The sequence below is a fragment of the Meleagris gallopavo genome, chromosome 8 (genome assembly GCF_905368555.1).
Source record: "Meleagris gallopavo chromosome 8, MGAL_WU_HG_1.1, whole genome shotgun sequence".
Lineage (NCBI taxonomy): Eukaryota > Metazoa > Chordata > Aves > Galliformes > Phasianidae > Meleagris > Meleagris gallopavo.
The window spans coordinates 20,732,967-20,746,722 of record NC_139411.1 but is presented as its reverse complement, the minus strand read 5'-3'; positions in this window follow the sequence as shown (position 1 = coordinate 20,746,722).

The window sequence follows — 13,756 nt, the reverse complement described above, 5'->3', positions numbered from 1 at the left end:
ATTATAGGTCAGATAAACCTCACTGCAGCTCTAGGGTATAGCTGTCCCTCTTCATTTAAGATAGATGTAAGAAGTCATTATGCTCCTTTGCAGAAACAAGTGGCTGGAATGACTGTAGTCTCTAAACCCCAAACACAATTACATGTCTCTGTGCAAAACAAAAGCTTGAAAAATCCAGCTCAGAAGTGGATGGAATGGTTTTGCTGTTTTAAGCAGGAAATAAATACAAGCGAAACAAATTAAGGCTATATATGTAGGACATAAACATGCAGACACAGCTAATATATAAAAAAAGCTAACATCAAATTAAAGCCAAAGAATAAGTACCTAAGAGAGAAACCTAGATATGTTTTGTACTGCTGGTGCAGAATGACATGGTTTGGATTTCTGAAAGACAAAGCTTTCTCAATACGTATAATTACTGCTTTACTCAAGGAAACTGGACTTTTTATGCTGCTGAAGAAAGATCAATCTCTATTAATAGGTCGTCCTTCTAGCAGGACTATTCTACAACCCCTTGAAATCTTGACCAGCCTTTGGCTACAATAAAGCTGTGTGACACAGCGATATATTTCAGATATGAATATGCATACTGTTATTAAAATGATAAATCTCCTGTTTACATATCCATACAGTTATTAATTGATCTATGGAATTCCCACATCCCACTTACAAAGGAACACCTCCTTTAAGGTGTTCATAAGAATTATTTATGTTTTGGAAGCTGAAACTGATATATCTAGCTATCGCTCAAATACCCCCCAAGACTTGCCTTATCAAAAGGACATTTCTATACAGTGGAATAAGTCTTTAATTCCCATCTATTTTTGTGAAGATTTAGGTGCCTGTAACCTCTGTAATATACCTACCTCCCCTCCACCCCCACCTCCCACCCCAGGAAGTCTAGGGGAAAAAAAGAGAGAGAATATAGACAGGAATCTTTTTAATTTCCCCCTGGAATCTTGAAAAAAGCTTAGAGAAGGACAAAATCTGTGGGGTAGTGGGCTGACAGTGGCTTGGAGCAGACAGTGTAGAAATATTCAGTAGATTTGGTCCGGGAAATAGGATTTGATATTTTCTTTAAAACAAACAGAATGAACTCAAGGAAATAGCCTTGCAAAGGTTCAAGCCCACTCTGTCCCACTGTTCAACTCACTAAAGTATGAGTACAGTCCTAATATATACCAACCTGCAAACTCTTTTCTTAGATTATCCCTTCCAAAGCAAAGCTGGAGGATGAATTGGAGAGTACAAATTATTTTCTCAGTGAACACAGGACTGGTGACTTCATTATTAATCAGTGTTTCTTTTTCCCATACCTGGAATTAATGAAATGACTTACATGGAAGATGCAATACATTCATGAATGAAACATATGCATTGTAAAAGAACAAAACATAAATATTTAAAATGGACACCTCTGAGCTTTCTAAATCTCTTGGTATCAGTAAGGACTCCCGAGCTCTTTAAGGTTGATGCCCAGGTATTCAATGAATTTTAATTTTAATTTTGCTACATAACTATATATCATATTGTATAAAGGCAACACCAGGATATCTCGTGATAACTGTAAATATGCTAAGTGTAGATGTCTAGAATAAACATACACATACGTATTTTATTGAAGAGCAGAAAGAACCATCATGAAGATTTCTTAAGTGTTCAATGTACAAAACAGTTCAGGCTATGAAGAAAACACATGAATACCATACGGGATCTGATCAAAGGTCCAGTACTCTATCTCCAGTGTATAGGATATTTCATCTAATTTCCTATCTTGGCCACTAACAGATGGCTAAAGACTATAAAAGGAGAGTTTGTACAATGTGGTCCTTTGTCCTCCTACCTTCTGGCAATAAGCAGTATAAAGATTTTCAGTAACAAGCTACATACAGACTTGTCATCTTTAATAGCCAGTCAGTTATGGACTGAATGAAGAAGGAACAATATAAGCAGTGATTTAGCACTTACTGAAAAGAATAGCGGCAGCTACAGAATCTTCAGTGTCACCACATACAGCACCTGGCTTTACTTCAGAGGTCTCCTACCTAATTACTCACTAAGTTTGACCTGCTTAGCCTGTGAGATCTAACAAGATCCCAGCCTGAGGTGAAGCAGTTGGGATTTAACTTTTATTTAGGAAACTTAATTAGGATATTTTTTTCTTTCTTTCTTCCTTTCTTTCTTTCTTTCTTTTTTTTTTTTCTATCTTACAAAACACATACATATGCACATACAAATACATAGAGAGTAAAAGCAAACAGTCGGTGGAGTTACTTACTATAGAAATAGCAGTGCTGGCATTAGCACTTCAAAGGGAAGAAGCTATTTTAAAATTTAACTGCCTGGCAGATGCAGCAGATACAGAACAGGAACCAAAGAGAGGTGAGGAGGGAGGGAGAGTAGGAAGAGAAGAAAATGAGTGGGTAGGGATAGGAAAGCAGATGAACTGTACATTATCCAAGGCAAAAATAACCCAAGTGTGTACGCTGACACTAAAATGTTGGCAGTGTGGAACTCGGGAGCAAAATTCCAACTGACTTCAGGGAAACCTGTCTTTCACACTGCATCAATACAGTGTGTCAACACTGTATTACAAACTATTTCCTTTTAGTTTGTAATTGACAGTAATTTATGCTACAGTAATTCTACAAAGATTGTCAAATCAAGATGGAATCTGATCCTTAGTACTGTTTTCAGTACTATATTCGAAATTCTGAACAGAGATCTGTTTTCTTCTATGGAAGAAATTGCTACTCACACCAAGTGTATACAAACCATGAATATCCATTCACGAGATAATAAATTCCTGTATTTTGAAAGCACTGGTATGGAGTTTTGGTTGCCTGAATCTTGGATTGATAATCATCTACTCTTCTGCTGAACTCCAGATGCAGTATTTATTTCAGAGGGTGGGGTTTAAATCAGTATGTTTTGTCTGTAATGAAAGATACATGGAATGGTTAGTCAGTCTATATTGTTGCATAAGTGATTATTCTTCAGGCTAAAAAAACATTAATGGAAAAGTATCTTATACACAGTCAATCTGACTGCTGTAGCTCTAAATAACCATAAACGGCTCATTAAATATAGCCACGGTAGATTTTTTCTTAATCTATCCTTTGCTAATAGTAGCAATTATCATGTAGATAATTCATTTGATGATTACAACTTTGTCATTTAGTCTTAGATTTTTCTGAATAGAATTTGCATAGCATAGTTAGAAAGCTACTGTCCTTTCCACCATTGTTCCAGCAGATTGTTCAGCTAAAATTTATCACAGTGAAAATGTTAAAATACCTATGACAAAATATTTTACAGGACAGCCTTTGCCTTGATATCACCAACCCATTTTGGAAGCCCTGCAGGACACAATTTCACATGGAGTTATGGTGGAAAGTAGATGAATTCTTCTCACTTCTCCTAAAAGAACTGTTACAGATATATATACACACAGTATATACTTGTGTGATGGGGAACTAAACACTGTGAATCAGGTCAAGTTTTCTTGTGCATATGAGTAGCCATAACTACCTTGGGGAGAAGCTAGGAATGCAGGAAATGATAGAGCGTCACCATGAGCTTACAGGACTATAGCTGAAGCACTGTGCTTGACCCACTACAAAGACTGTAAAAAGAAGGATTTATGCAGCTTTACCGAACAGGGCATAATTCCAGTTTAGGCTTTTTTGGCAAATTATTTTCTCTTCTTTTTTCCCAAAAGCATGAAAGTAAAAACAAAATAGTCTGTTATGAAATAACAGAAATAAATCACCAGTTTTTTTGTTTGTTTTTCTAAGAGTTGCATTTAAGCTGAGCTTTACTTACATGAACGCTCAGAAAATGTTAGGTAGTGATTTTATTTATTTAGACATTATACAGCAGTCATTATTCTCTTATCACATTTTTAAAAATCCCTGGTTTAAGAGATGAGAGTAACAGATAAGACAAAGGCAAGAACAGGGTAAATCCTCTGTTTTAAAGGAAAATATGAAGTCTTATCATCCTAGTGAAACAGACTGATAGATGACTATGTTAACAATAATAGTATCTGATATCTTTACCTTATTCACTCCATCATGGGAAGTTTTACCTAAATAGAATCTACTTTTGGATCTTACTCATTTAATGATTTTAGTCTTTGAAAGATCAAGTTGGCATTATCACACGTCAGAAAAAGAAATACTTAAAGTAAGAAATTTATGGTATCTGTATTCTTCTGATATTATCTCTTTTGTTGTGGATTTTACTCTCCAATAATAAACTTAATCTCCTATTAAGTAATCTTGTCTTTATTTGAGCCTCTGTAACTCTTGTCTCCGTCAATTTTTTTACAGCTGTGCATGCAACAGTGGAAAACTGCTTAATTAGACCTCCCTCCCATGAAAAAACTACAAAAACTAATTATATTCCTGTGGTTTTAGGTGCCCTATACTGCTCAAAAAAAAAAAAAAAAAAGAAAAAAGAGCACTTCTGCCTTTAAGACATGATGCTTCATAGGCAAAAGCTACAATGTAGGTTAACACAGAAAATAGTGGATTTGCCTCAGAAATTTTTGTAGATAGATTAATTGCATATTAACTGTGCAAGAAGAGTAATTAGAAAGATTTGATTATGTCTTCAAGTTTGACATGTTCAACCTATGCAAAGCTGGCACCAAATATTTCAGATACCCAGCAGATGTTAATGTGGTAACTCTGAGTACTCATCCACTAAAAATATTCTTATACTCAATATGCAGTATATTTGAGTAATAAAAATCAGAACCACATTTTAAAAATCTTCTTTGGTACAGCAAACCTCTATTTGTAGAAGTATATATAATCTATTTCTTTTAGTACCAATACATAAAGAAGATACAACAATCACAACTAAAAAATGTTAACTTTTTTTTTGAGTTTGCTTCCAAGAAACAATTCTCACACCCTTACTCAAATCAATACTTCATAGAAAATATTCTAGAGATTTCATTCCTCACTGGGGATCTGAGATGTACCTCATTTTTCTGTGTGCTGTGGAAGCAACAGTATAAATATACTCACACGGCTTTTCGATCAGGTTCTAATTTGGTCCATTTTGCAAAGTTATAAGGAGATATTAATTTCAGGATGTATGCAAAACCACAGTCTAAAGCAGTACTTAGAAACTTAAAATAGAATTCATTTTTTTAAAGTAGATTTAAAAAAAATATTTAATCAGGTTAGCAAATGAGAAGCTGAATTTTTGCTTTGATATGATATATAATTTATGATGCAAAAAACATAACGCCATCTGTTGACTGCTGCTAACAATGAATAGAAATGTGACATTTTCAGGAACATAAAAGCGATTAGAATATTACAAACATACTATGAATATAATGGGCAATTATAGTAATCATGTGGATAATCACAGAAAATATACTAAAGATATGTTGTTTATTTGATTTATGTTTTTAAAATTGGCATAATTTGCAGGATCTCTTTTGTCTATTTCGATAATCTGAAGGAACACTTTGTCACTGTAATTCTCAATACATATTTTATAATAGTGCTTCAATTGTGCTTGAGCATGCAGGGAAAACAGACATACTTCCAAATATCAGCAGATCAGCTTTTGCCTGTAAGTTATTGTCTCTAAGTCTTCATTCCTTCCTTATAAATGGAATATCTTTTCAATACAGATTATAATCTGTGGTTTTAGAATTTGTATATATATAATAAAAAGGGAACTAAGATATACAATACTAGAGACAAGCATCCAAGTTATATACATATGGCCACTGAAGTCATGGCAAAAATTGCTTTATGTTACTGAGATCATTGCAGCTACTTATGAAGTGGCCTGTCAAAAACAGATTAATGATCTTGAGTTTCCACATCCTACTAGCAGCTGTATTAGATGGCATTTTTGAATTCTGATGAAGAAAAGATCTGATTATGATTAGACTTACTGTGTGGGCGTAAAGATGACTGGATCGAAGATAATAGGATAGGTTCATCACCAGCAAGAATGCATCTCAAACCCTTAAGAATAAACAAAGTTCCATACTGCAGAATTTTTCTTTTCAAAGAAAAGCACATTTATAACATTTGTGGTAAAATTAATGGCTGAAATCCTGTTTTCATTTCAGAAAATAACAAAACTCTCATTGAATGCTTTAGGAAACATTGAGCTCAAGTACTAAAATGGTATGCTCTGCTAAAGAATACTGAGATCTCATAACTGCTGTTAAGGCTTCTAGTGATTTTCATCGAGCAAGTAAAAGAAACAAATGACTTACCATTTGCAAAAGAAATAAGGCTTGTTTCTTACTTTGGCTACAAACCACATGTTCTTAAAAGGACATTTATTCAATCATCTGTAATAGAAATAACTACCTTTTTATTTTTTATTTTTTGCTATTCTTGTTTACATAAAGTATCAGCTCTTCGTGGCTTACAGCATCTCATACTATGCAACACAGTCTCCAGCACAGCAGTATTAGATGGGCTTCCAAAGTACTGAAAATTTAAATTCAGTTTTAAGTATGCAGTTATGCATTAAAAAAAATAGATAATAATTTTAAATGTAGGCCTTAACAATTTTTTACATACAATCTATGTATTTTTCATAGCATTGTTGCTCTTTAAATTTATAATAACCTTACAGTAATTCCCTCCTATGCATATTTGATGTAAAAAAAACACCTATAGTAGAATGGCTAAAATGAATTGTGATCACTCTTTTTAAAATATTTTTCTATTCTGCAAAGTGACTTGAAGTTACCAACTACAGATTAGATTCATTTAGATGAGTTCATGTCTCAAGGCAAAACTAAACAGTTCTAAAATTTAGAGCAAAGGAGAGAGAGCTTTTTATTTATTTCCATTTCTCTCTTTGTGGATCAGTTAACTAGAGAGTTCAAGCTCTAAGGATGAACCTTAGTTTAGCATTGATTGTGCAGTCCTGAGATGTCTAGGAGGGATCTCTACAAAGAAACCTTGCTGATTCTTCAAGGACAACCTCAAGAATTCAGAGTTCTCAAATGTTGGTTACACAGTTTTGTGGACAATAAACACAGGGATAAGATCTACTTATGAGCCAACTCCTCTCTTTGATAGCCTACTCCTTAACAAAATCTCATTGCAAGCTTCCTTCTCTAAATGATCTGGTGTCAGGAAACACATTCCCTGTCTTCTCTTTTTTCTTGACTTGAGTATCTTGTTCAACTCTAGTTTTCACTAGAAAAGCTGTGAAAGTTAAGTTCAGTTTTGGGCCCCTCACTACAGGAAAGACACTGAAGCCCTGGAGCGTGTCCAGAGAAGGGCAACAAAACTGGTGAGGGGTCTGGAGCACAAGTCTTATGAGGAGCGGCTGAGGGAGCTGGGATTGTTTAGTCTGGAGAAAAGGAGGCTCAGGGGTGACCTCATTGCACTCTACAACTTCCTGAAGGGAGGTTGTAGTGAAGAGAAGTTTGGCCTCTTCTCCCAGGCAACAGACAGGACCTGGGGAAACGGCCGCAAGTTGTATCAGAGGAGGTTTAGGTTAGACATGAGGAAAAACTTTTTCTCTCAGAGAGTGGTTCAGACACTGGAATGGCCTGCCCAGGGAGGTGGTGGAGTTGCCATCTCTGGCAGTGTTCAAGAGGCGTCTGGATGAAGAGTTGCAAGATAGGTTTAGTAGCTTGTGGTAGCAGTGGTAACAGGAGGACGGTTGGACTAGATGATCTTATAGGTCGTTTCCAACCTTGTGATTCTATGAGTCTATGATTCTATGAACCTGGCAAGGCAGCACCTTGGGCCTAGTCATGAAGGAAGTGACATGTAAGTACATGAAAAGCCCAAGAAAATCCCAAAGAATTTTTGTGATGTATCATGTCAAAGCTCTGTTTATATGAAGTTTTGGGTATCTGTCACAAAGAGCTTAGCCTCAGTAGAGTCTGATGTATCTTGAGGCATTGTCCTGGCACAAAAGCATACAGTGCAACTGAACTTCCTTGCAGCAATTATTTTTTTTGCTTTGTAGAAACAACATCTCAAATGACTCCCCTGAGTGAGCTGATGATTTTGTGTCCTTTTTCTCTTTAAAGACAGAGTCTTAACATGTTAAAGTTTTTAATAAGCATTTTAGTATATTTTGCTAGCATGGAAGCTGCTCATTATGAGCTAATTGTTTCAAAGAGTTGCTGAAAGTGCTTAAATGTTAAATACATGCTTCTGTAAGCAAATATTCACCAGTCTTTCAAAACAGATGTTTGAGAAATGGTGGGCTGTCTGTTCATGATAGTAGTACATAAAGGACACGAAGTGGATTTAACAACAAATCAAATATGCTCTAAACTACATGGGTGCTAACTCACAACGTTTCTTTTTTTAAAATTTCAATTAAAAGCATTAGACAGCAAGAACTCAAAAAGCTTTTGTAAGGTCAAGTTCCCTGCAGACATGAGTAATTCTTGGCTTTCCTCTGTCCTGGCAGTTTTCCTACCCAGTCTCTTACACCTGGGCAGGGCTTCTGAGACCCAGTACCCACTCTGAGTCCTCATGTTCTTCAGCAAGGAATGTGCACTGCAGCTGTGGCAAACCATTCCACCATTGCATGTCACTCACATTCCCTTTCCACTCACAGAAAGGCCCTCCACTTTCTATGCTATTTGCTAAGTGATATTCCCCAAAGGCATTTCGATCCACTTCATGGAAAAATCTGTGTTTCCCACTATCTTTCAATATCCTTGCTACTCTGTTGACATTACAAATACAAAAGTGTTTTTAGTCTTTGTGCACACACCTTTTTTTCCCCCCTCTTCTCTCTGTTATTGTTTGCTTAAGAGATAATCAATTTAATGTCAAGATATCTTAAACTCTTTAAGGAGAGTTAGCAAGTTTGGATTGGAAGGCATTAAGAGTGCCATCCATTACAAAAATCTGCATAAATACCAAAGCTGAGATTCCGCCAAACGTTTGGCAAAAGTTCCATTGTCTTCGCTTTCAGCTTTTTTTGTATATCCTGATACATTTCTAAATCAACAGAATTCGTTGATTGATTCCTGGAAGATTCCCTGCTGTTGACTAGTTAGGACGCTCAGTAGGTAGTGCCTTACAAATAGATATAGAGAGATACTGTTACACTGTTCATCTGGCTTTACAAACTTGAACTGTTGTATTTGACTTTGCTATTTCTCCTTCTTTTGGTTTTCAGTATTTTTGTGCGTTTTTGGTTTATTTCTTTTGTACTATGTTTTTTACAGCCAATTGCCTTTTTGCAGTCTGAATACCATATGGTTTTATGACGGTTATATTTGATAGAATTTAAACACGTCACTTATTACTACTTTGTAGTCATTAGAACATCTGAGGGAGAGATCTTTGCACTACTGACCTCAAAAACTGTGTAACAGACAGAACTTTAAATCTTTACAGATTACCATAACAGCAAAAGCAACCAATGGGTAAATGAATGTCACATTGTTCTTAAAGAACTGAACACAAAATCGAAATAAAACTCATTGCTGCAGTTCAAATCTAACCTTAATTTATATCATGAAGTTCCAATATTGTAAATACATTGCTATAACATTATACTTAACCTGAGCTGATTTTTCTTCTTGCTCAGAAGAAAAAATTTCCCTCAGAAATTCCCTCAGCTTTTTATTATACTGAATCATAGCTAAAAAGTTCCTCCTGTACTTCCACATTTTAATCATTATCACTCATTTGTGCAACATCCTATGGCTTTTGAAATACACAGATTTTCTTAGCTTGTCTTCACATATTTCCCTCGATTATCTATTTCTGCTCATAGTTTTTCCTCTCCCTTCTTTCTTATTATGCCTTTTCTTTTCAAGCCACCCACAAACTATCTCAGAATCTCAAAATAAGAAACTGAGTTTGCTGAATCAGCATGCAGCTTGAGAAATATCACAGAAAAATATTTTGCTGCTAGAGCAAAGAAGGAAAATATTCTTTGCTCAAATGTCCAAAATACTCTCCTTAGCCTCCCTGTAACATGAGTACAGATACATGCAATCATTGTATCTGTACAACAAGGTCTATTGAAGCACACCTTGATTAAATACCTTTTGAGTTAACTCTCTCTGGTATCTCTAGAAGATTGGACTGAACTGTGACAGCTTATTCCTTACCTTTATGTACTTTGTGTACTGCACACAGGGTATGCCAGGAGAGCTTTACTCATCACCGTGGCACAAGGACTTTCCTTTTTTTTTTTTTTTTCCTTTGAAAATACCTGTATTTAAAGTAGAATTTGAATGTCCAAGTTGGATCAGAAAGGCCAGTCATTTTGTCCCTGTGGGCCTATCTCCATTAGGAAACTGTGAGACCAGTCTAGGATTTCAGTGACTGCAGAACAGAAGAATGTTACTGCATTCTGTTGAAGAAAGCATCCTCCAATCACATGCTTACTTCCACAATCTGTTCTGCTATGATAGGGAAGAAGTTTATGTCCCTCAGCTTCGTGAACTGCCATACAAGAATGTCACAGGTTATAAATGAGGAAATCTTGGTTTAAAGATCAGAGTGAAAAATAATTCCATTTGTTATCTGTTTTTGAATGGCTTTAAGCTAAGAAGCCAATTGCAACAGCAAAGCTTTGTCATCACGTATACAACTGTCATAGTTTTTTTATAAGATATTAATTACTCTGCAGTTATGCAAAATAGAGAGAATTAACATGTATATATTGCTATTTAGGTAAAGTATGTTCTAGATTTTTGTACAATGATACAATTGCTGCATCCTTTCTCCAATGCCTTCTAAAAAATACTGGTAGACAGACTTGTTGGGTTGAGGCACAGCACAAATCCCTGTACTTTTACAAGCTCACAAAACTGGTGGTGGTAATTGCAGATAGCGAGGACAGCACAAAAGAGGTAGTTTAAAAATTCTGTTAAGATAGCTGAGTTCACACACTGATCTGTCAAAAATGAATCCATGAGAGTCGGAGGAAAAAAAAAAAAAAGAAACAAGCAAAAAAACAACCCCCCAAACAGACTTTTCTCTACTTTAAAGAATTTTGGGAAAAAAAACCCAAACAACACACACACAAAAATCTTCTCATTTTAGATTTTAGATTATTGATGCCAACATGTGACCAGACATTACCTATTGCTGCTTGCATGGCAAGAAGCTTTTCTCAGAGGTTACTGGGTTTTGCTCAAGTTTAATTTGAGTAAATCTGTCTGGCAGAGGGGGAAAAAATAAGAACAATAATTTAAAAAAGAAGTAAGAATCTTGTGGCTGAATTGAAAATAACAAATAAATATATATATATTTAATTGGAATGTCAAAATCTTACATTAGAATAGCAGAATAACACTAAAAAACAAAGATAAATGCCATAGCTGCTTCTGTCCAAAGAGCTCCAACTGTGTGAAAATTATAAAGTGAAATAAACCTATCCCTGGTGAAAAACACCAGAAAAAAGGCAATTCTGTAGAGTGTCACAGTAGGTAAGGATGTAAACAGAAGTTAACCTGTCTGATGGGAAGTGCTGGTGGTGCTCTGCTAGAATGGAATTTGATGCTCTAACAGCTAATCCCTGTTCTGAGTGACTCGCGTGTAACTAATATTCTGAGTCATTGTCTATCAGTGACTTGTGAAGTTTTTTTTTTAAAGCTTTATCAATCTAGTTTTTGCCATGAAGAAAAAAAAATTATCAGCTGATAAAATTGTTTTGGGGACATTCTATTTGTTACAAGTGCTATCTTGCAAAAAACAGTGAGAGAAAGCAGATGCATTGTTGACAGATGGTTTTGTGGTAAGCTGCACTCCTGGACTGTAAAATCTAAAAAAAAAAACAAATTAAAAAAAAAAATCCTTAAATGCTTTCTAGTATTTTATTTTCCTTCTTAGCTGCTTTAAACCAATGTAATTATATTTTCTTTGCCTCTTCCAGGGAAAATTCAATCTTTTATTTACTGGAATGCAGAAAGCTTTACAGAAGTTTCCATAAGGAAATAGTCTGGTGTTTATGCCACTATGCTTTAAGAGACCTAATAGCAAGGAGAGGAGCTAGGAAATTAAGTATTTTTGAATCTGACTTCTTGAAAAGAAAGGAAAAAAAAAGGAAAAAAGAAAATTACCTTAGGATTAACTCTTGCCTACTCTTCCCAACCACATACATATATTTCAAGAAAGATCTGATCCATATGATGTATACAACTAATATCATATTACTTTCTAAGAGGCACTAATTATGTCTCTGAGTATTCCAGCTGTTATATCATGAAAGTGAACCTTGTCCAGCATTCACAGATAGGCATAGGGCTACAGACATGTAGAGATATCAACATTAATTATTATTAATGCTCTTCTTCATGCTCACATGAAGGAGAAATCTATTTTTCAACTGAGTGCGTATAAATTTCAGTTATATACAGCTAATACAGGTTATCCAAGAGACTGTTTACCTGATGTGTAAGATCCTTTCATCACTCTGTAAATTTTTCCCTTAATTCTTCTGTCTGTTAGGTCACAATGCAGTTACTCTGAGGTGGCTGTTTTCACAGCTGACTTCACTTGTTTCCAGCATTTGCTAGAGTATCAGTACCTGAAAGATCTTTTGGGAGCAATGAAAGTAATAGTAAACAGTGACCAAACTAGATTCCTTAAAGCAAAGTTATTAGGATGAAAAGAAAGGAAAAAAGTATTTCTAATTTAGGCAGCAGCAAAACCATAGGTGGTTGATTATAAGATAATGACCCAGGGAGTTATGCTTAGGCACCCAGATTCCCTTAAAGACAAACAAGAAACTCAGTAGACTGGCCCATAAAAACACTTCAGTGAGTGGAGACCAGTTCCAGCAAATAAAACACCACGATCACAGCAATGGGCTTAAACCCCCACCAAATGTACCAGTGTCATATTAAGTACCTCCAAGCAGGTTGGCTCTGTAAATTAGAATTCATTTCTGAGTCAAGCTCTTTATCAACTGGGGCTCACTTTTCCAGAAACTCAGCTCATTGATGATACCTGACTTTTTTCAAAACAACTCACCAATTAGGCTATCTGTTCAAAACCATAAAAAAACATTCTTTTGTTCTCAGCCGCAAATTCAAATCTGTCCTTCCCATTTCCCAAATGTACATCCAAGCCATTGCAGTGTGGGAAAGCTACTTACAGCAATTACAAAAATAAAGCCCAGAATATGTAAGCTTTGGATTAGAATGCTTTAGGAAACCTATTTGCATAGTTTCCAAAAATAGAGCCTCACAATAGACACTTTAAGCACTTCAGTCAGGTTTTTTTTCTGATGTCAGGAAATGGTACATTTAGCTGAGTTAAAATCAATAGTGAATTCCTACAGATTTCAGCTGGGACAGGTTATCACTGCAAAACAGTAATACCAAAGACAAAGAAATGATATACTGTATTTTCCTTTTATAACTGGATTAATTTGTACTTTATTCATATTTTTAAATGTCATTTTTATATCCAGAAGGTCAGCTATCATTCTCGTACCCTTTGAATAAGACAGCTGTGAAGGGGACTGATGAAAAACGCCTGTCACTTTAATGAAGTTTCTATTCTTGATTGGTTTTCTCAAAGAATCTTATTCATACAGAAAACCTTCCAGCCAGGCTTGACTTCTAGCTGTTAGTTCTGCAAGTATAGGAGATATTCATAACCCATAACAACGATGTAAAAGACATCTTTCTAATTAATAATGTTTGACAGTTTTATTAATCTTTTTGCCATTTATTATGCCCTTATATTAGGCACCTACTTCTCATACTACTGTCTTTGGACTTGTTAATTTCTTTTTACTATTTGCAAAA